The 24,080-nt window shown below is 38.8% G+C and overlaps 1 protein-coding gene and 1 long non-coding RNA gene across 2 annotated transcripts in view; one reads left to right on the top strand and one right to left on the bottom strand.

Moving 5' to 3' along the window:
- The window catches only part of KEL (Kell metallo-endopeptidase (Kell blood group)), a 167,016-nt gene that overhangs the window by 116,760 nt on the left and 26,176 nt on the right, over window positions 1–24,080 (top strand). The gene's annotated exons all lie outside the window — the stretch shown is intronic.
- LOC116664842 lies at window positions 12,410–14,318 on the bottom strand. Its single transcript, XR_004321318.1, has 2 exons — window positions 13,645–14,318; window positions 12,410–12,753 (listed from the first exon to the last, which is right to left on the bottom strand). It is a non-coding gene; the product is annotated as an uncharacterized LOC116664842 (long non-coding RNA).

Here is a 24,080-nt window from a genome sequence, read left to right as displayed (position 1 = left end):
TTAGAGCATTGGGGGTTTTGTAGACTGCTATTACTGCACTGAAATACTCAGAGTTCTTTTCTGCAGCACTATGATAATGAATACGATGCGAACCAGCCATTCAGGGCTCTTGATCCTTGAGATCTTGAGTCCCCTGGTCCCATCTTTGATTCTCTGTCTGTCTTTGTGTTTCTTAAGTTCTGCGGCACCTGTCCATAAGCAGGAACCTTTGCTGCGCTGGACGCAACACCTTATGCCCACCCCCCCCCCCCACTGTATACACACTATGAAACCTTAGTGGTTTTTCATTCCACTTAATTTTTTCTCTCTACTCCTCACAGCTGAATACAGACATAATGAATATAGGTGTCTAAAAATAAATACTAATTCTAGACTTTTATTTAACTCCTTATTCACATGTGATTACCGTACTGCACAATAATTCCTATGTATACTTTGAGGTATGTCAGATTGAATATGTTGCAATTTTTACTTCATAGAAACATTGACCTCTGTTCATATATTCTTTGTGTTAGTGGTACGGTCATAAGTAAAGATAAAAACAAAACTAGAAAGAACTACCATTTCCAACCAGGCAAGTTTTTAATATTCTTTCTTATTGAAAATTTGTTTGGTGCAAGTAAAATGCTACCTATATAGATATCTGTTACATATCTCGAATAAGACACTTACATTTTCTGTTTTATTTCCTATAGATATTCCTCTATATCCAGACTTAATGATGCATAACTATTGGTTTGTATGACATAAATTAAAATATTTAATTTTCTACTTTATACTAACATTTCTTCTTAGGAGTTAAGAAATAAGAAGGGAGTAGTATGTAATTAAAACTTCTATGTCTTCTGAATTGCCACCACAAATATTAATTTTTGGTGCCTGATTTAAATATCTCCAGTGTTTAACTTTATATTTGATAATAATTCTCAAAACTAAAGAGAACTACAATTTGACTCAGGTTTGTCTGACTCCAAGTTTACTCTTAACCTCTTAATTTTGTTCTGTCATTTTTTTTTCCAGTAAAGACACTGAATATAATTTTTATATCATTTGATTGATTTTATATATTGAATACCTACTGCATGTAATAAACTTAGTTAAATGCTTTGGAAACATATAGATGCATACTAAGTATCTTATAATTTCTCTGTATTTTTGTTCACTCCTGGGAATATCCTGTGAGTTAAGTAATGTAATATCCATTTAACAGATGAGAAAACAGAGGCTCAAAGAGGTTGAGTAACTTGCCAAATTTTACTCAGCCATCAACCATATCACATCTGTCATATTGGAAGAAAGTAAACTCTGGGAATACTAAGTGTTGACGTGAATGCTGGAGAATAGACTTTTATTCAATTCTGATTGGAATGTAAAATACGGTCTGAGTAACTAGAGAGTAGCAAAATTAGTGAACATGAAGTATATATACACTATGACCTATTTTCAAGTTGATTCTTTCTTCAGCCGTGTTGAGTTTACTGGTGAGACCATGAAAGGGATATACATGCAATGTTTTCTTAATTTATAATATTTTCATTCGATTATCTCTTCTAGTTTTTAGTCTCTCTGCTGAAATTCCTCTCTTATTCATGCATGTTGTCTACTTTTTCCATTACATCACTTAATATATTAATTATAGTTTGTATTTTGCATTAGGTGAATATTTTCTAGTATAATATTTTAAATTCTTTATTTTTTCACTTTTTAAGTTATATTTTTTAGTGGATGCTCTAGGGCTTACCATTTAGATCTTAACTTAGAATTGACTTTAGGTTTTTATACTAACAGTGTCAGTTAGATATAGAAACATTATTCCTATACAGCTCTGTTGTCTTTCCCTCTTCTGTGATGTTACTATAAATATTACATCTCCATAGTTATAAACTTAGCATTACATTGTTACAATTATTACTTTATATAATTTTTAAAGAAGCTGGGAGTAGAAAGGAGAGCAAATATTTATAGTATTTGTTATGTTAACCTTATTTACCCTCTCTGGTTCTCTCCATTTGTTCCTTAGATTCAAGTTGCTATTTAGTGCCATTTCCTTACTCCAGAACAGCTTTCTCATTCCCACTTCCTTTGTGTTGTTACTTGGCAAATATATTACATGTCTATATTTATCCACTCAAGAATACAATTATATACCTCATGTTTTTATACAGTTCCTTTTTAAATCAGTTAGTGGAAGGCAGGAGAAAAAAAATATGAATTTATACCATCGTTTATAATTACAGAATTACCTTTACCCATGCTTGTTTTTGTGAGCATGTGTTTTTGCTTCCACTTGTAAGTTTGAGAGGTTCAGTTAAGCTGATGAAGAAGCTGAGCTGGACTGGGGGAATTTTGTTGCTTTTAGTGAACCACGTGTTTCAGGTTTCTTAAGTGGTGGGCTGCTGTCTTGGCCTTAGGGTTCCCAGACTGGGTGTATGCAGTATTTGGATTTAACACAAAATAATAATTGCCTTAATGCTTCATATTTGTGAAGTATTTTAAAATCTTCAAGTGCTATCACAACTGCTTTTGACGCTTGATCTTTCCTTGCCTTCGCCAGATGGATATGTTTGTGTGAGGAATAGCCCCCTCTCCCTTGGTCGTTGTTCTCAGACAATTGTTTCTGAGACAGTCTGGTCTTGGTGAAGCAATATTTTCACTACCCCTTCTCCCAAATTTATTTTCTAGTGTTCTCAAGGCACAAATGTGCTACGGTTGCTGTCAGAAAAGAGATACCATGCATCAGAGCAGCTGCAAGTACTGCATAACGTGCAGTGGCAGGCACGGGGAGAGCCTGCCCGGGGCTGGATCTAGGGGACGGCAAACTGGGGGGTGGTCGGAACGTAAGGCTAAGTGAGGGGGAGTTTGTCAATAGGGAGCCACTCCCCATCAGGCAGGGTTAACACCTTGGCAAGTGTCCTGGGAAACAGGTCTGATATAGGCTATTTGCTGACTCGTGGAATTTTGAGAAAAGTGATAGCCTTCATTAAATTAGGTAGAAATGCCAGAAATTGCCTTGCAAGACTCTGAAGGAAGAGATCAGAGACTTAGAAAAGTGGAAATGCTATAATGGGACTGTTCTATAGGACTGAAAAACCCACCAGTTGACCGTGTTCTTTGGGAAGGGAGGCCTGGGGGATTGTCTGCTTAACAAGGTGATAAAAGTGTCTGACTAAGGAGGGCATCAAATGAGGCTATTGTTAGAAGATGCTGTTACAGAACTGGGCTTCCTAGTGGCCAAGGGGTACAGGCACCCCGAACAGCAGAGGCCACGTGCAGCCCTTAACTGCAAGATGCGAAGTGTGCCTGCTTGCCCTGTTAGTCAGCAAGGTCGGAACTGGCAGACAGGAGGAGCCGGACTGCATGGATCTTTGGGGAGGCAACTAGAACCTGGTGTTCGTGGGGCAGGAGGTGTGGGCAACCAACAGGAGTCCTGCTTGGTACACACAACTGAAAGAAGTCAAGAACTGAATGAGAGGACGGCTCAGACCAGCTACCTCAATGAAGTCATGGTCCGGTGGCCCAGTCTCCAGGTTGGAATCAGCTCTCAGACCCAGTGTCATCACGTGAAAAAGTCTGAGGCACCACAGGCAGGGCCCTGTGGTACCACGACAAGTGTAGCCGGTGGGATCTGCCAGGCCTTGCCCCCAAAGCCTGCGCCATTTACTTGAGTAACCATCACTGCAGAAAGGGGAGTACTCATATGTTTTAAGAGCTGTGGGCTATAGTATGTGAGTCGAAGCTCATACTCGAGGGTCTAAAACGCCATCCGTGCTCACCTTGTTAGGGAAACCTGTGGAATCCAGGTAATTAACGGAGTATGGGACCGAGTCCGTCTCCCAGTGGTTCCTCTGGATCGATTTTTAACTTTTTCTCCTCTCTTTTCTTCTCCATCTTGCCCCTCTCTTCCCTCTGCTCCTTTCCTCTCCTCTTCCATTTGTCCAGGTTCCTCTCATCCCCACCCCTGGCACCATCTTTCACACACATTATGAACAAAGGAACACTCATTCCGCATCAGGCACTGTGCTGGGCACAAGAACTCAGAGATGAAATCCAGGCGCTTCCATCAAACCACTCACAGTGCAGGAAGGGACAGGGGCAGGTGGGTGAGCAGCACACTGTGACAGGGTCCCCCAGAGTCACGCACAGCCTGGTGAGGCAGTACAGAGTGGGTACCTCCGACTCAGCCAGGAGGGGGAGGGAAAAGTGATGCCTCTCAAATCAACCATGTTTTGACTTCAATCTTGTAAGAAAAGTGAGCATTATCAGGCCGAGGATGGGAAATCCTGTGTGTTCTCATGCCCATTTCCACTGGGGCCTGACCTATTTCAAGATTAATCTGTTGGCGTGTTATTTCCAGTCAAGCAAATGAGACATTTCATGGATGACCACATTTGGTTTACAACCAATCGTGAGAACACTGAGAAAGTCATCTTGTGAGCAGGGACTTCCCCCTCAGGAGTTTGGATTCTAGAAAATGACTGGCTTCTGCTAGATGGTTTTATTTCTCTCTCACAGATGAGATACCTTCCTGAAACCTCCCAGAATACTCCTCGATTTGAGCAGAAAACTCCTCTGGTTAGAGAAGCTATAAATACACAAGGGTAGCTTCCCAGTAGCCCAGATTCTTTCTCCTGAGTTCCATCTTGCCTTCGGAAGTTGATTAATGGAAAAGCATGGAATTTATACCCAGACTTAGGCTCCAGTCTCTGCTCTACTGTCTCTGAGTTGTGTGACCCTAGGGCAGTTATCCAACCTCTGTGAGTATTACAGAGTCAGACTCTTAGAAAGTTGAAGAAAATTAAAAATAATAATAAAAATTAAATATAAAGAAACAGGTCCATTCCAGATCAGTAATGTCAGAGGTGGAACAGCTGTCTGAGATCATCTACATTTTCCTTTTACGTAAATCATTGTCCAGGTGTGCTTGGCTAGTCAGTGTCCACGGTAGAAATGAAGCCTGGATCTTCTGAAGTACAAGGCAGAAGTGGCAGAAGTTACAAGGGAGAGAAAATACGTGCTGACTAGGCACCTTCATGGTAACAGACACTGTAAATTGATTAGGCGACTTACGAACCAGTAGAAAACAAGATTCGTGGTCAAATCCTGAGGAGAATTTCCTGGGGAACAGAAGAGTAGCTATAATATGAAAGAAAGAAAACCAAACAGATGAGTGGTGTTGAAGGGGCCTGGTGATTAATCTCTAGACTGAACTACAAACTCAAAGCCAGATGACCCCTCTCTCAAGTCACAGGCCAGATGTGATGGGAGCAGGAGGCCGGGGTCCGTGGTAACAGGACCTGACAAGCCTGGTAACTGTCATTCTGTTCCTGTCGAAATGTGCTGAGGTTTGTTTCTTTTTAAGCAGGAAGCTCGAGGGCCAAGCCATGTTAAGAGCAGAGGGACCCAGACCAAAAACGTTCACTGCAGTGATTTGGGGGCCTCGTAGGAGAGGAAGGTGGTGGTGATGGGGAGCGATGCTTCCAGAATACTGCGTGTGTGAGAGAGAGAGTGAGCTGTCTGGGGACACTTCGTGAATTATGGGATGAATTATCCGAGTAAACATTTTTTTGTATGTACATATATTTATTGAAGTACAGTCAGTTTACAATGGTGTGTCAGTTTCTGGTATACAGCATAATGAGTCATTCATACATGTACATATGTATGTTTTGCATTTGTTTTCATACTCTTTTTCACTCTAGGGTACTACAAGATACTGAATATAGTTTCCTGTGCTATACAGAAGAAACTTATATATCTATTTTATATATATGGCAGTTAGTATTTGCAAATCTCAAACTCCCAATTTATCCTTTCCCACTCTCTTTACCCCCCTGGTAATCATAAGTTTGTTTTCTATGTCTGTGAGTCTGTTTCTGTTTCATAAATAAGTTCGTTTGTGTCTTTTTTTTTTTTACATTCCACATATAAATGATATCATACGGTATTTTTCTTTCTGTTTCTGGATTACTTCGCTTAGAATGATGGTCTCCAGGTCCATCCATGTTGTTACAAATGGCATTATTTTATTCTTTTTTATGGCTGAGTAGAATTCTATTATATAAATATACCACATCTTCTTTATCCAGTTATCTGTCGATGGACATTTAGGTTGTTTCCATGTCTTGGCTATTGTACATAGTGCTGCTGTGAACATTGGGGTGCATGTATCTTTTTGGATTAAGGTTCCTTCTGGATATATGCCCAGGAGTGGGATTGCTGAATCATATGGTAAGTCTGTTTTTAGTCTTTTGAGGAATCTCCATACTGTTTTCCCTAATGGCTGCACCAAACTATATTCCTACCAACAGTGTAGGAGGGTTCCCTTTTCTCCACACCCTCACCAGCATTTATCATTTGTGGACTTTTGAATGATGGCCATTCTGATTGGTGTGAGGTGATACCTCGTTGTAGTTTTAATTTGTATTTCTCTGATAATTAGCAATACTGAGCATTTTTTTCATGTGCCCATTGGCCATTTGTATGTCTTCAATGGATAATTGCTTGTTTTAGGTCTTCTGCCTATTTTTGGATTGAGATGTTTGGGTTTTTTTAAGTTGTATGAGATATTTATATATTCTAGAAATTAAGCCCTTGTCAGTCTCATCTTTTGCAAATATTTTCTCCCATTCCATAGGTTGTCTTTTTGTTTTGCTTATGGCTTCCTTTGCGGTGCAAAAGCTTGTAAGTTTAATTAGGTCCCATTTGTTAATTTTTGCTTTTATTTCTATTGTCTGGGTAGACTGCCCTAGGAGAACATTGCTAAGATTTATGTCAGAGACAAGTAGACAGCTGACTGTATCTGCTTCGTGTTAGCCTAGGCAGCATATCATCTGCAGAGGGTCGACATGCTCGGAGCATGCGCCCTTCTCCGTGTGCAAAACAGTGTTGTGCACTTTATACAGACATGTGGCTGTTGGGTGCACAGAGAAACACATTATGGAACAAATGAGAAGGAAAGGCAAATGGAGTCTGGGACGCTTAACTTGAATCTGAATGCTGTTAACTAAGTGACCAGAGATGCTGTGAGAAGTCTTTGGCTTGAGATAGCTTCTGCTTGATTATAGGTATCTTCATTATATTTATCTCACTTTTCCCGAGTTAATTCATGTTACCAAACTATTCTTGTTACCGCCTACCCTCCGAGGAAGCAGAAACTTAAGAGATCATGGTTAACAAGCGTCCCAGGTGTGTACCTTCTTGGAAATGTGTATACACCACCACCTAGTGGCGGCTGTGAATGATGCAGCGGCCATATCCGGTTGCTCTCCTGCGGATCACCTGCAAAGCGGGTTCCAGGGATGATGTCCCTAAGGAAAAGAAAGAACCCACCCATATACTCATTTTCCAGAGTGAGGAAGGGAGAAAAAAAAAAAAAAAGATAACAAAGAAAAAATTTTAGGAACAGCTTTTTTAAACTTGAAAAGAAAATACTAGATACTTCTCAAGTAAATTGAATTTTCAGAAATTGTTTGCAGGAGATCCATGAAGAGACAGAATCACTACCTGAGAAGAAGAGTTTATTTCCATGAACAGGAAAACACAGTTTAACAACTTTTTAAGGGCTGGATTGAACTATGGTCTTAAGAAAGTAGGAAAACTGAAAGGGATTTAATACTAGTATTGATCCCCCCACCCCACCCCATGAGCCGCGGAACTGGAGGCAAATGTGAATGAAAAGGTTACACTTGTAAAACCCACGGTGTAACGTCTGGGAAAACCAAATTCTCAGTACATATTTTACCGAGTTTATACAAACGTGGGGATTGTGGGTAGCAGACATTAAACTGTTTTTACCGAGTATATTGTCCCATGTTAAGGATGAGGGAAACAGAGATACAGAGATGCTGAATGACTTGCCTGCACTCTTCTCAGAAGTCAAAGGCCAAGATGGGATCCAAATTCAGATCGACAATTCCAGATCCTGTGCTTTCCAGCACGTCGTGATACTTACCTTTGAACCACATACATTTAAAATTTAATTTTAATGCTTATTTTAAACTGTATTTCTTTGTTGAATTATTAATAAGTTCATATGGTATAAAGTTCAAAAAGTATAAAAGTGGAAGAGCAAGTGAAAATCAAATGAAACCAGAAAGGGCAAGTGAAAGCCATTTCTCTCCTACCCCAGCCTTCATTTCCCCCTCCTTAAGGCATTCCTCTCCAGCCAGCATCTTGTATATCTGTCCAGAGCATATTATCCACATGTATAATTAAGCAATGTTAATATCAAAATGAAAGATTCTTCAACATTATAACAAATGTTATGACTAATGCAGAAAGTCACAACAAGAGGTTAATTCATTTAAGCCTCAAAATCAAAACTCCCTTGCTTCCTCCAATAGACTTTAAAATTCATTCAAAATTCAGTATAGTGAATTTTAAAAATAAAATATGTTAATTCACTATTCATTTGCTTGATTAGTTTTGAAGGATTACAAATGTAAGGCTTCAAAATGATTGCTTAAATTTTCTCCAAAGCTTATATGAATTCCAAAAGCCCTCTTGAAAAGCTTCCAAACCACCCAGAGTCTATCTCCTTTCCCTTTCTTTCATTAAATATGTTGTTCTTATTCTCAGACCCTTTTCTTGGTTATTTTATTGAACCTTAGCCATCAAAGTGATATTGGCTAGTGACACTCTCATCGAAACAGTATGAGCCAAAAATACTAGTCTGGAGTGTATTTCTGGATAAATTATGAGCAAGCTAGCTGGTCATTTCTCTCTAACCGAACGCCTTTAAGTTTTCAAAATGCTCTAAAACTCTTTTCCCACGTGTTGTTTATCAGTATGAGTCCAGTTTTCACATGCAAAGTGAGTCAGATCCACCACACCCAGTTCTGCAGTACATTTTCGCAAGAGCTCCCATTTTTAGCCAAGTCATAGCTGAGCTTCACTTTCGGTTAATTAGTACTTATTCTCAAATCGGGCAGTTCTAACCCAGGCTTGGAGATGAGAATCAATTGACTTCCTCTCTTCTCTCCCAAAATTAACTAGGCTGTGAAATGTGAGCTTTCTCTTTGTTTTTCCCTTTGTGCCGAGGTTCGATTCCATCATAAAGGATTCGACAGAACTCAGAATGTTCCAACAAATCTTGCTGTTCTGATTTGAACAAGGATGGAGTATTTCCTTTCTAAATCTCTTTGGTTGCCAAGCAACCATTAATTTATTGTAACCAGCTAATATTTAAAATTATGGATAACGGTTAAATAGAACAGTATGCTTTTTACATTCCTGAATGTACACTGCACTGGCCAGATGAAAATGAAAATGGTCAGTCTTGCAATAATCAAAAACAAGCTACAAGGAGTGCTTCTTAAGATTAAGGGAAGAGGGAATCTGTTCCCTACATGAGCCCTGTAAGTGTGGTCTTAGAGAACTTAGTATAATGTGAGGATTATGCAATCTGATGTCCACAAAATTGGAGGAGGCTCGCCTTGGTGCCCCTGCCATCCACAGTTCGTCAGCTGGGAGCTGCCCATGGGAAGCACAGTCCCAGCAAATACAAGGGAAGGATTTCTGAGCACAGCAGATGGGGCTGCCCTTCAGTTGCGCTCCCTGCCGTTAGAGAGGTGTGAGGTGCATTTGCATGGCCACACCTTAAGCAAAGAATGAATGAGTGAATGAATATAGTTTGCTTATTCTTGCTTAACCAGTAAGTTACCATCCAATCTATGCTTTCCATCTTTGCCAAATTACCTGAAATAGAAGCACACACTCACTCTTATTTCACCCATATTTTTGTTTTTTTCTTCATCCACAGCAGGATGGGTTCTCCTCCCTACTGCAGCTGAACCCACTCCAGCCAAGGCGATCGTTGGCTTCTCAACTGCCCTGTTTCAAGGATTGTATGCATTGGAGCTCAGAAATAAAGTCAGTCAGGGATGATGGTTGTAGATACAGGGACGTGGGAACTGCCAAAAATCTAAGGGAGGAAAGAAAGAGATAAAAATAGAGAAGTTTTATAAAAGCGAAGGAAGAAAATAAGGAGAAAGAGAAGTTAAAGAAAAGTATAGAATTTAAAAATAACTTCCAGGATACTGAAAAATCTTTTCAGACAAGCAGCTCAGGAAAACCCAGGGACTTGGGTCAAATCTGCCATCTTCTGGCTGATCTCAGATTTACCAGAAGAGGTCAGCAAAGACATTAATATCAGTCTTTGCCTTCCCTAGAGGCAAAGTGGTTGGTTAGGAAAGGGTTTTTGCCTCTTGACTTAAAGCTTGTACAAGTCTTCCATTTTTCAGACTTCTAACTTTCTCAGGCTTGGTCTCCAGAAGTTTGCAGCTGTCTGTGTTCTTGGGGATGGTCAGAGTTTATGTGTCTCATGAAATGACAGGCTTTCAATTTAAATTTATATACTTCCCCTGTGAGTCAGAGTGAATTAATTAAAGCTTCTGGCATGTTGGCCAATGCAATTAGACAAGAGAAAAAAAATGCAGGTATAAAATATTAAGAGGGGGGATAAGACAAAATTAACTTTAATCTCAAATAATTTGGATATCTGGAAAACTCAAGAAGATAAACTAAAAAAAAAAAAGTAAGATAACTCAGTGATGTGGCTGGGTACAAAATTTATATTCAGAAATGGAATCCTTCACATATACCAAAAAAAAGTTAGAAAATAGAATAAAAGGAAAAGATCTCATCTACAAAAGCACAATAGCAAAGAAATACAACCATTAGAAATAAACTTAAAAAGTCAAGTTCAAGATTGACATAAAGAAAACTTCAAAATGTTGCTGAGAGACACAAAAAAAGACTTGAAAAAAATATAAAGGTTGGAGTCAACAACACAAAGATATCAATTCTCCCCTAAATTTATCCATAAGAATTATAAAATTCCAATTAAAAATGACAGCAGTTTTTTAGCTAGACAGCTGATGAAAAATTTTATATGGTTATATAAGCAAGCAAAAAATAGAAAGAGGAGAGTAACATGGAGGAACTCCAACTGTAAAGCAGAGTATATAGCTATAATTAAAACACTCAAGGGCCATCATTTGGTAAAGGTGGACCATTCAATATATGGTGAGACAATTAGCTGGCCATCTAGGAAACAAATTAAGTTAAATTCATTTCTGAATCCTGTATGTTATTTACAGCAGGGTAAATTTCAAATGGGTCAAAGGTCTAATGTAAAAAACAAACAAACATAAATTTAACATAAGAAATAAAAGAATGTTGACAAATCTGACTTTATAAAAGAATGTTTATAGTAATGGACAAGACCTAAGTATGACACCAAACATAGAAGTCAAAAAAAGAAAAAGTTGGCAAATCTGACTTTATAAAGAATTTTTAAAAATATGATTAATACCAAACAAAGTAAATAGACAATGACAAACCAAGAAACATCTGCAACCCATATCATAGGTTAATTTCCCTAATGTATAAAAATCTCCTGCAAGTCAACAAGAAAAAGCAGAACGACCCAGTGGGAAAAATGGGCAAAGAAAGGATAAGAAGAAATGAGAATAACCTCCTCTTCACTCGTAAAGGTGTAATGCAAATTAAAACTATGCTGAGATGCTATTTTCACTTATTAAATTGGCAAATATCAAAAAGTTTTATAACAGGCTATGGGAAAACAGATAGTGTGGAATGAAATAACCTGCATCAAGGGCAATTCTGTAATATCTGTCAAAGTCACAAACGCTGTTACTCTTTGACCTACCAATTCCTCTTCTAGGAGTTGTCATTTAGATAATCTGGCATGGGGACATGACGTCTGTATTTGATTATTAAATGCATTATTGGTTGTAAAAGCAACAGATTGGAAGCAACTTAAATATCGATCAGTGGGGAAACAAATAAACAATGTCACATCCATGTGAGGGAATAATCTGGAGCCAGTGAAAAAGGAAAAGGATAAAGATCCCTTATGTGTGGATATGTAATAATCTGCAAGATATTTAGCCAGGTGTAGGACATGCGTTTGATATACTGCCATTTGTACACGAAAGAAAAATGTGTTTGTATGCATTTGCATATATATGCTTGAAATACCTCTATAAACATACACGAGGACACTGGGTAACATTGGTTGCCTGGGAAGGAGGGGGCGTCAGGTAGTTGGGGACAGATGGGGAGAAAAGGTTTCAAAATATTTTTTGAATTTTGAACCATGTAAATATATTATGCTTTGATGTTTCAATACTTGAGTATGGTTTTATCTTCCTTCGGTATTCTGGCACTTAAAAAATTCTGTGTTTGGGATATTCTATAATCCTAGTTCTGTAGGTATGTTAATTTCTATATGTAGTAAGATCGTATTAATCCAGAATTCAACCATAGGATCACCTCACGTTTCTAGATTCTGGCTAATGTCAGGAAATAGCAAAATAAGCCATCAAGTAGGCAAAATACATGTCCAAAGTCCAAAATAAAGCTTCAGCACTTCACTCACCAGAAGTGTATAAGGATTCTTTTATTCTGTTTAATTAATATATTTATTGGAGACAACTCTATCAAGCTTGATAAATTGATTTACGACTCATAGGAAGTAGATAGGAAGGGGCAGGGTCTGCGCAAAGCACTGAGAGTGTGTTAGCTCACATTCTGAGAGGCAGGTTGCAGGTGGGGAGACTCTACAAAGCCAATCCAAGAACTTAAGACAGCAACATGAGGGGTCATTCAGTGCAGGAATACACCTCAGAGATCATATCTGCATGACTTCGTGACTTCCCAGTGGTGGTCTTGAGGGACCAAATCACATTCAGGTACACTCAGGAGATCTGTTGAGGCTGGTTTTCAAACCTGATGTTTAAATGAAATAGAAAGCGTTTGATAAAGAGCTAAAAACTTAGGCTCTCTGGATAATAAGATGAAATATTTCAGATAGGTGGTGTTTTGGAGCATATTATTAAAACTGCTTAACTGGAGATGTCATCAGAATGGCAGAATAACTGGTCAGAGATTCATTTTTCCAATGAACACAATAAAATTCCAATACAAAGTCTCAACAAATGAAAATATCAGTGTCTGAAATTGACAGTAGATATGCAAAAATGAGGCAAGGGAAATATTCTAGCACAATAAAACTGTTGCAGAATACGTAAGAGTCCAGAAGCAATGTCTGAGATCTCTGTAGTGGCATGACTTCAAAAATCATGAACAAAATGTGAAGAATGGAAAATATCTGTTCGCAAGGAAATGAGAGGAATTGTAGCAGTCATGAATCTAGGACAGGCTAGAATAAGAGGCAGTAACATAATGATTAACTCATGGAGTGATTAAGAATATTGCCAGCATACTCTTTGACCCAGCTATCCATTTCTAGGTATCATTTTTCTAGATACACTTAGACAAGGGTGCAGAGATATATACGCAAGGATATGTGTACCCTTGTTGGAAACATAAATATCCTTTGCTTTGAAATAAGTGAAACTAGAAGCGACTTATCTACTAACTGAAAAGGGACTGATTAAACAAATGATGTTGTATCTATACAATGGTATTCTATGTAGTCATTAAATAGGAGGAAATACTATATACACTGATGCATAACATTGAGCGCTTTAAAATAAATAAAAAGGCAAATTGCACATTATGTAAAGCATTATTATGTTAAAAAACGTTCTGTGTGTGTGTGTCCAGGTACTTACGTGTTAGCATATGAATGAAAAAAAGGATTAGAAAGATACTCACCAAACTGTTACATCAATTGGTTGGAGATTTCAGGAGAATAAGCAGTAGGCTTGAAACTGTCCCCATTTTATTTTACACACAGCAATATTATTTGATTTTCCTTAAATTATTTTTTAGGTGTTTAGAAAGAAGAATGTTGTTGTTAACTCTTAGAAGTCCAATCGGTGGGATAGACTAGGAAATTAAACCCAAACTATAGTTGGATTAAGATGAAGTAATAAAAAATGGCTGAGCTTGAGAATGGTGTATAATAATTTGTCTTGGGTTAAAAAGGGATTCCCGAAGAGCTGGTTTTAAATCAGTAGAAGTTAGTATCATGAACAGGGATTGTTTTTCTGCCTAAAACTCCTCCCTCCTTTCTCTGGGGCAGCACCCTCTTCTCTTGGGAACTTCTTTCCCCTTTGCAAACATTTGGCTTAAAGCATCTGCAATTTTCTCTCCAACTCCATGACTCCCACCACAAACGACAGGCCAAAAGGCAAGTATGTAACCCAGACTGGGCCAATCATGTAACCACGACCTCCCTCCAATTATAATCAATCATGCCGGCATCTCCCTGGCCCAGGCAAGAGCAATCACAGCTCCTTCTCCTCATTTTTCAAACTGGACTTGGAGGAGGAGAGTCATTCCTGCTTTGATGCTGGGAAGGGAGGACTTACATCCTTGGAACTGTAACCACCCACGTGCAGGAGGCCAGGCTGCGGTGGATCACGGAGCCAATATTAAAAAGAGGCTGTGAAGCGAGTTGGAGAGCGAAATAATCCAGGTCTCCACTGCCTGCTTCCTTTCTTGTAGTTACATGGGGAAATATTCTCCTTTTTCACTAAGTTCGTTCAGGTTGGGTTTCTATCCTTCACAACCAAAAAACATACTGGCTAAAATAATAGGGGGAAGAAGGGGGGTGGTGAGCAAAGTAACACATTTATTTGCTTCCACCTTCATTTCAATGACAATGAAATGGTGACATGTGAATCTAAAAAGAAGCTGAGATCATTCAAAAGATGACAGATTAGGATGACTGTAATTTTTATAACCTAAACCGTAAAACCCGGGAATAAGGCAGTATTTGTAAATGGAAAAAGAATATATAGTCCTCCAAAGACCATTTCTTCTGGTTGAATGATCAATCATTTGGGGAAAAATAAAGCAGAATGATTTTTCACAGTTTCAAAGGCTAGAGAGAGATTTTCTGACCACATATCTCACCTCTGAATAAAAGTTATTTTCAGTGGGTTACTTTGTGAGAAAACCATGTTGAAAGATCTAATTGAATATTCCAACAACTACTGGGGAGTAGTTAATGCTGGACTCAAAAGAACATATGAGGTCAAAGAAGAGAACAAAAGACACATTTAAACATGGAACAATTAGTACAAAACTTATGTCAGCGAAAGGGGTCCAAAGTTCCTATTTCCAGTGTTTAATGTAAATAGAGATAAGAAGGTTTTTGTTACTTAACCTTGTAGAATTGAGCTAAATATAGCTATCTTCAACTCATTTTAGAAAATAGTACATATAAATGCAGACTGTGTAAAAAGGCATAATTTTTGAAGCAAAACAGAACAAGTATAGAAGGGGAAAAAAAACCAATTCAGTAGAGTGGATTTTGGGCTTAACTACTATTTCTCAAAAAGATAAAATTCACTTCTGAAGAAAAGTCTCAGTTCTATATTTAAAAGCAGAGCCAATTTCTAAAGTTTAAAAATTGAAGACGAACTAAGATATCACTACTAAATTATAGGGAAAGTGTAAATGGCTTTCACTATACTAGAGGACAATGCATAAAGGATTCATCATAATAGTCACTGTATCACATAATGAAAAGGCACAGTGAAAAAAAGAACACTAACAATTTTGCATTTAGTCAGCATAGCAGTAAAACATATTAATGAAAACTTGTTCAAAATGGAGGGAAGTACGGCAGTGGTCTCTCTGCAGCTCCACAAGTCCATGGACTAACAGGAGAGCGCCAGCTGCCAGGCTGTGAAATCTGTCACAGTGTAAAGCCATGCCACCCACAGGCTGCTCCCAAGGGATCTAAGGCACACACATTCCTGGAGACACGGGATTCCTCTGATTGACACTGCAGCTTGGGGACTCCCCAGCGATTTCCCCAGCCTCCCTAGACCACGTGGCAGTCTAAAATACTTCCACCCACCTTCTCTCCCTCTGCCGGTCCCTCCAGGTCAGGCTTGCATTGTGATTGATGCCCCTCCCAGCCGTCTCTGGCTCCCTCCCCATATTCTCTCTCGGGCATTTCCCTAATAAACACCTGCATAATTAATCTGCTTCTCTGATAACCCAGACTAACCCAGAGAGTGTGAGAAAATAATGCATTTGTGGTGAGAGTGCACAGTATCAGGACGGCAGCGACCTCAGCAAGTCAGATAGCAGACATGCTAGAACCTTAATGTGGTAGATGTGGCAAGAGGAGGAAGTGAGAATTCCATGTAACAATCTAGTGATTTCCCAGATGGTAGATCCCAGGGGCAAACACAGATTTTGGGGAGGCAGAGTTCAGCACTTTGAGAAGGTCCCAAATAGGACCTTGAATGTAGGAAGTGTTCGTACCAGGCAGTAACTGGGGGTGCATAATTGTGCTTGGCTCATCTATCCCAGAGCCAAGGGCCCAGGGGGCAGGATCAAGCATACTAGGCAACGGTAATGGTGGAGTGGAGCTGAGATCCAGTCCTCATGGAGATTATAGAGATTATAGCCAGAGGTGGACACAGGAGTTCTAAGGCATCAGTCATTGATCAGTAGGAAAGTGATGACCCAGGAGGCTCATCCACCACAGATCAGCTGTTAGGAGCACCAGCTCTCATCACAAACTCTCATACTTGTACAAAGACCTGCAATGTAATTCTTTTTTTTTTTTTTTTTTTAGAGGGGAGGTATTTAGGTTCACTTATTTATTTACTTTTAGAGGGGGTACTGGGGATTGAACCCAGGACCTAGTGTATGCTAAGCATGCTCTCTACCACTTGAGCTATACCCTCCCCCGTGCAATGTAATTCTTATCTGTTAGGTGAGTGGTGGTGATTCTTAGGGCTGGGAAAGGCAAGAACTGACAACATCAACATGATAAAATAATAAATGAAAATATTAAAGACTTGGATGATCCAATTGTTCAGGCAAGTTAAACAAATACTTATGAAATTAGATGAGAAAAATGCAAAATGTACTTGTGTACACTGTTACCCCCAAAATCATAAACAGGCCATAGAGATGTTAAAATACCAGCCACCAACCGCCTAGCAGCAGGAATTCTGCTAACATATTCTCTAACCATAACCCATTTGAAGAAGAAATGAATAATAAAAATATTAACATATTGTTTAATTTCTTGGCATATTAAAATACTTTTTTATAAGTAAAAATTGGCTTAGGAAAGAAATTTAAAATGCAATAAAAATCTATTTTAAAGTAATAATAAACACAGTTCTGCATATCAAAATGTGTTGAGATATGGCCAAAACAATGTTTAGAAGAAAATGTACTCATTTGAAGGTCTTTAATAAGAAAAAAATTTTTAAAAAGGTATTAATGAAAAAACTATTATGCTGTAAAATTCTAGAATAGGACAAAGTATTCATTTAAAGCAAACTAGGACAGTAATATAAAAGCACAAATGAATAACATGGAAAGTAACTTGTATCAATTATTTGTAAAATTAAGAGCTGGTTATTTGAAGAGGAGAAGAAAATGAATAAACCTCTGATAAATGTAATTAAAAAGACAGAATACTTCTAGTGCATACAGAGCTCTGAATAGATACCCATACATCTCCCGTTACATTTCTTGGATATCTGCAACATCTGCCAATTAAAAACATCAAAGTACACACATAGAAATTAATCCCCAAATTAATCTCCTTTGCTGGCTTCTTTCTGGTCATCAAATGTTGCAGAGGTCCATGCTCTGATCTCTTAGTTTCATCCCTCAGTGATATCATCTGGTCTCTTGGCTTTTAAGATAGTCTACTTAAATTCCAAGTTCCGATTTGTTGTCTCTATCCTTGACCTTTCTCCATTGATCTCAAGATGTTTGTATTGAATTTCCTACTCGATAGCTCTGCTTTGATGTCTAATGAGCATCCTTTAATGTAAGCACCTGAAACAGGGCTTTCTACATACACCCACTCACAGCGTGTTTCTCCCTCAGTTTTCTTTCCCATAATAAATGACACCACAATTCATCCAGCTATTCACGTATCAAACTTAGAAACTGTGCTTGATCCATCTCTCTCTCATCTCTTTGCACATGGAATCCATCAGCTCGTCCCATTGGCACTGTCTTAGACTATACCTAAATTTCAGCTGCTTCTTACTGCTTCCTTTGCTATCATGTTAAGCCATATCTTTATCATCTCTTGCCTGGATTTCGCAGTGATTCTAACAGCCTCCTGCTTCTATCCAACACCACCTCCCCCAGGAGACTGGGTGATTCTTTAAAAACTGTCCAATGACGTCCCACCACACGTAAAAGAAAGTTCATATCTTTCTCTCAAATTGCCTGGCTGACTCCTTCACTCCTTCTGCTCAGATGCCAGATCACGTTATCAAAAATGGAACTGCATCACCGCCACCATCCATCTCTCTCCAGCCCCCTTTCCTGCTTTATTTTTCCTCACAGTTACGGAGACCTAAAACAGCTACAGCCGCTGTAACTTCCTGAAACTGCAGCGTTTACTTGCATGTGGTTTATTTGTCTGTCTCCCCCTCAGGGTGTCAGAGCACTGCACACACCCTTGCCCTGTCCCACCTCTATTACCTTTAAAAAAAAAAAAAAAAAAAGTCTACTGAGAATCAGCAATTTCCCAAAACAGGCAGAAAGGTGGTCCACCGTCTGAGGCTGTGGGGGGCCATGGTCAGAGGCAGGTTCCATGAAAACAGTAGTTTCTACATGTGATTAGAGTTTTTACACCAAACTGAGAAGCTACGACCGCAGTAGAAAACAGGTGTACTAATGCGTACCTGCTGGGAACACAGACAAGGCCTGGAAGGGCTACCTGCCATCCAGAAATGTGAGAAACGGACTTGAAGGTTGCTTTACTTGGATTTTCTTTCTAGTTCCCGGGTGGAGCTTGACTGGGTCCTTCATTTCTCTCAGTGCATCTCAAGATTACAGCTTTAATTCACCTTTCAGAGAGAAGCTTAAATCAAAGAAAGGATTAAAGAGTTATTTTATGGCTTCTCACTACTCCAGGAATAGCGTATAAAAGTGTTGGGAGAGAAGTTTTGGGGTCATCTTGACAGTCTGCAAGCCCTCAAGGAAACTGGCTGTACTTTTAAGTGGATGTCAGAGAGCTTAGGAATAGTAGCTTGGACAGAGGTGCGTGTCCTGTAGCTTCAGACACCCACAGACAGGTCGTCTCCAAATCACTTCTTTTTGGGAAAACCACAAAGTGTGGTTCTGAGCCTTATCAAGAATGGTTAGGCATTCCAGGCTTAATTAACTCACTAGTCTATTAAATATAGATTGTAAAAATCCAATAACACTCTTATATTTCAAACATAGCATTGGCATCGAAATACAACCTGCTGTACTAAAATCCAGTTACATCCGCCAGTTCTATATTTATGGACCACAGGCTTTAGAAAATGTAGAGGACAATCTGGAAAGCAAAGTCAGAAACTTTCATTTCAAAATAGGATTTGGTTGGGAGACTCCATTCCCCAAGAAAGAATTGTCCTGGAGAACCCTTACCAAGATAGTCATACACGTAGACCTTTTAGAGCAGGGCTGGAGACAAAAATGCAGGTTTTCTTGTCATCATATGATAAATCCCAAAGTCTAATTTTGTTCAATTAAGAAGTGAAAACAAGGGGGAGGGCATAGCTCAAGTGGTAGAGTGCATGCTTAGCACGGATGAGGTCCTGGGTTCAATCCCCAGTACCTCCTCAATAAGTAAACTTAATTACCTCCTCCCCCCCCAAAAAAATAAAATAAAATAAAATATTTTTAAAAAGAAGTGAAAACAACCTGGGACTACACTTAGGAGAATCTAGTATTAGGAACCCAAATGATGGAATCAGGATATTGTTTCTCTCTCTCTACTTTTAACTCTGTCCCCTGAATATAAGCTCTATCCCACGTAGGCTTTTAGCAGCGCTGGGGCTACGTGCTGTCTCCTTTACGCTAGTCACACCTGGACGGTAGCAGAAGAAAGAACTTCTCTTCTAACAAACGCGTGTGAATGAAAAATACCGCAAACCATATCAGTAAACAAAGAGTGCTGAAGCAATCAGGTCATCGGAGGCTGCCGCCACCCCCCAGTGAAGACAAGCCTGCAGCCCAGCCTCTCACAGTGGTGCCCTCTGAGCGGACTCAGAATAAGAAAGGACGGGATACTGGCCCTAGATAGCTAGGTGCTCGTCAAAGGAATGAATTCAGTGAGCCCAAAGGTTTGCTTCCTCCCATACATAGAAAAGCGCTAAATTCTTTAACTTGAGATGCCAGGTTTTCTTTAGTTAACAAGTAATCTTTTAATGTTCCAACTACTTGGTCTTTGTTGTAAAAACTCCTGTATATCCTAGCTCCTCCCCTACCTCTTCGGAGCCGCCCCTCAGAGCCATCTGAGAGGCTGTCATCCCAGCTCCAGTCCTCCCGCCAAGTAAAAGGTAACTCTCAACTTTTAGGCTGTATGTTTATTTCAGTCGACACATGTGTCTTGGAGTTCTTAAAACTGGACCAACGTAGGACATGTGCCCACTCTCGAACCAATCTCCGCGGCCAGGAGGATGCCCGGCACTGTCTGATTATAACAACTAATCACACTGGCGGGGCTTTGGGGGGTGTGTGTGTGTGTGTGTGTGTGTGTGTGTGTGTGTGTGACGTCACTGACCACCTTAGGTCGGATGGGGCCCGCCCCCAGTACAGTGGGTGGTGCCAATTTCACCTAGCCTACATTTACAATGGGACACAAGTGGAATAGATACTGGGGAGTTCATTGGAGTTATTACTGGGCCCTAGATTTCAAGTGATTTTTGTCTTCTTTTTTGTGTTTTTTTGATTTTCAAATTTGCTATAATGAACATGTATTTTGAATAAAAAACGAAATTCAAAGTAAAATTAGAAATCAAGAGAATATATAGCAAGGGAGAAAATGTTTTAACTAATTAAAAAATGTTAGGCACACCGAATACAATCAAGAAGATCAATGAAATGAATGACTTTTTAATTAAAAAAAAGCCAATAATGATGCATTTTTTTTAAAATGCATCATTTAAAAAAATTTTTAAAAAATGCATCATTATTGGCTCAAGAAATAGAGAAGAAGAAGAACTGAAGGGGACAATGAGTAAGTTAACCAAAAACGCACACTTCCTTCCTCCATCTCCCCTATTCACCAGAATTTGAAATTTTTCTCTAAATTTTCAAAAAAGGAAATAATCCCTTTTTGGCAAAGCATGGTATTATACCTGGGGTGGACATTTGTCATATTTGTGGGTGACAAATATCTTTTGAACACCTTCCTGTCTTTGGGGAATGCCCCATATTCTGAATCCCTCTTCTCCAGGGTAGAACCCAGGCCACGCTCTCCCAGACCCTCCTGCAGTCAGGCACAGGCTGTGATGTAGGCTTTGCCAATCAGAGACACCTGAACCAGGTATCCGTTGCAAAGTGGATAAATGGGAGAAAGAGCATGGAGTATGGATCAACGTTGGGCAAACATAGTGTCAGAGCTTCTGCTCTCTGCTCCCCAACATCACTGATGGGGGCCGTAGGGTCTGGGCAGCAGTGGCAGCAGGAAGGGGTACTGGGCGGGAGCATGGTGTGATGCTGGTATTGTTGCTGCTTGGATTCTGATTCTCTCTCTGCCTATCTTAGATATTCAACTATCTTTGAATACATACCATCTGATGAAACTACCTAGAATAGACTCTGTTGCTTGCAGTAAGGATTCAAACTGATACATTATCCAGTTCATTCTGTGGGACGCTTATAAGACCTGTCTTGCACCTTGACAACCATTTTTAAATTAAATCTTATGTTTCAAGATACCTGAAAAGTCACAAGCAGTTGTAAGGAGTAATATAGAGAGATCCATGTACCTTTTACTCAGTTTCCCCCAATGGTACCATCATGCCAGATTATAGTACAATTTCACAACCAGGATATTGACATTAGTATGATATTGATACTGTCAACATACAGAACATGTCCATCACCACGTGCATCCTTCATGTTCCACTTTTACAGCTATGCCCACTTCCATTCTAGCCTTACCCCTCCTTAACCCTGGCAACCACGAATTTGTTCATCTTTTCTATAATTTTGGCATGTAGAGTATATTATGTAAATGGAAGCATATATTATGTAATCTTTGGGGATTGACTTTGTTTCACTCAGCATAATTCTTTGGAGATTTATCCAGGATGTTGTATGTATCCATAGTTTGTTACTTTCTGTTGCCAAGTAGCACTCCATGGTATGGGTTGTTATAATTTGTTTAATCATCCACCCATTGAAGGATGTCTGAGTTGTTTCCAGTTTGTCTAATATGAATAAAGCTGCTACAAATATCCGTGTACAGGTTTTGTGTGAACATAAGTTTTTATTTCTTTGGGATACATGCCCAGGAGTGCAATTAGGGTGTCATATACTAGTTGCGTATTTAGTTTTTTTACGAAACTGCCAACTGTTTGCTAGAATGGCTATACCATTTTACATTCCCACAGGCAATGTGGGAGTGATTCAGTTTCTCTCATACTTGCTGGCATTTGGTTGTCACTGTTTATTTTAGCCATTCTGATATGTAGTGGTGACATCTCATTGATGCTTTAATTTGCATTTCTTAAATGGCTACTGATGTTGAACATCCTTCAGTGTGCTTATGTATCATCTTTATATCCTCTTTGGAGGAATACCTCTCCGTGTCTACTGCCCATTTTCTAATTGGATTCTTTATTTTTTAATATTGAGTTCTGAGAGGAATTTTAAAATATAAATGTTTTAGATATTAGATACTAGTCTTTTGTCAGATATGTAGTTTGCAAATTTTTTTTCCCCAGTCTATAGTCTGTTCTTTCATCCTCTTAGCATGGTTCGTTGAACAGCAAAAACTTCTCATTTTAATGAAGTCCAACATTAATTCTTCCTCTTATGGATTGTGCTTTTGGTCCAAAGGGCTGAAAACCAGGAACACCATTGTCTAAGGGCAAGAGAACACAGACATCCCAGCGCAAGTAAAGAAAACAAATTTGCCCTTCCTCCACATTTCTGTTCTATTTGGGCACAAAGCAGATTAGATGATACTATATACACTGGTGAGGGTGATCTGTTTTTCTCTCCAGCTTCATTTTGAGATACAATTAACATATAACATTGTGCGAGTTTAAGGTGTACAATGTGATGATTAGATACCCATATAAAAAAGTGAAATGATTACCACAATAAGATTAGTTAATACACCCACCACCTCATGTAACTTTTTTTTTTTTTTTTTTGTAGTGAGAACATTTAAACCTACTCTTTTGGCAACTTGCAACCATATAGTATAGTATTATTGGCTGTAGTCACCATGTGATATATATTAGATCCCCCCAATTTATTCACATTATAAGTGGAAGTTTGTACCCTTTGACCAATATCTCATTTCTCCCAACCTCTGCCCCTGGCAACCATCATTCTACTCTCTCTCTGTTTCTATGAGTTCAGCTTTTTTTTTCCTTAGAATTTGCATATTAATGATACCATATGGCATTTGTATTTCTGTGACTTATTTCACTTAGCATCATACACTCAAGGTCCATCCATGTTCTCACAAATGGCAGGATTTCCTTATTTTTTATAGTGAAATAGTATTCCATATACATTATATCACATTTATATGTGTTATATGTAATATAAATAAATACATATGTATAGTATGTGTATATATGTCACATTATCTTTGTCCACTTATCCACTGATGGACATTTATGTTGTTTCCATATCTTGGCTACTGTGAAAACTGTGAATAATGCTGCAGTTGACACTGGGGTGCAGAGAGCTCTTTGAGAACTTGATTTCATTTCCTTTGGGTATATACCCAGTAGTGGGATTTTTGGTGAATTATATGATAGTTCTATTTTTAATTTTTTGAGGAACCTTCATACTATTCTCCATGGTGGCTGTACAAATTTACATTCCCACTAACAGCTCTTATCTCTTGTCTTTTTGGTAATAGTCAGTCTAATAGGTGTGAGGTGATATCTCATTGTGGTTTTGATTTCCATTTCCCTGATGATTTCTGGTATAGAGCATTTTTTTCACATTTCCTTTTGTATGTCTTCTTTGGAAAAATGTCTGTTCCATCCCTCTGCCCATTTTTAAGTCAAATTATTTATTTTGTTGGTATTGAGTCATACGAGTTTCTTATATATTTTGCGTATTAACCCTTATGTATGGTTTGAAAATATTTTCTCCCATTCTATAGGTTGTCTTTTCAT

This window comes from Camelus ferus, chromosome 7 (assembly GCF_009834535.1).
Source record: "Camelus ferus isolate YT-003-E chromosome 7, BCGSAC_Cfer_1.0, whole genome shotgun sequence".
Lineage (NCBI taxonomy): Eukaryota > Metazoa > Chordata > Mammalia > Artiodactyla > Camelidae > Camelus > Camelus ferus.
The sequence above is the reverse complement of the archived record's forward strand: the minus strand, read 5'-3'. Positions and strand labels throughout refer to the sequence as shown.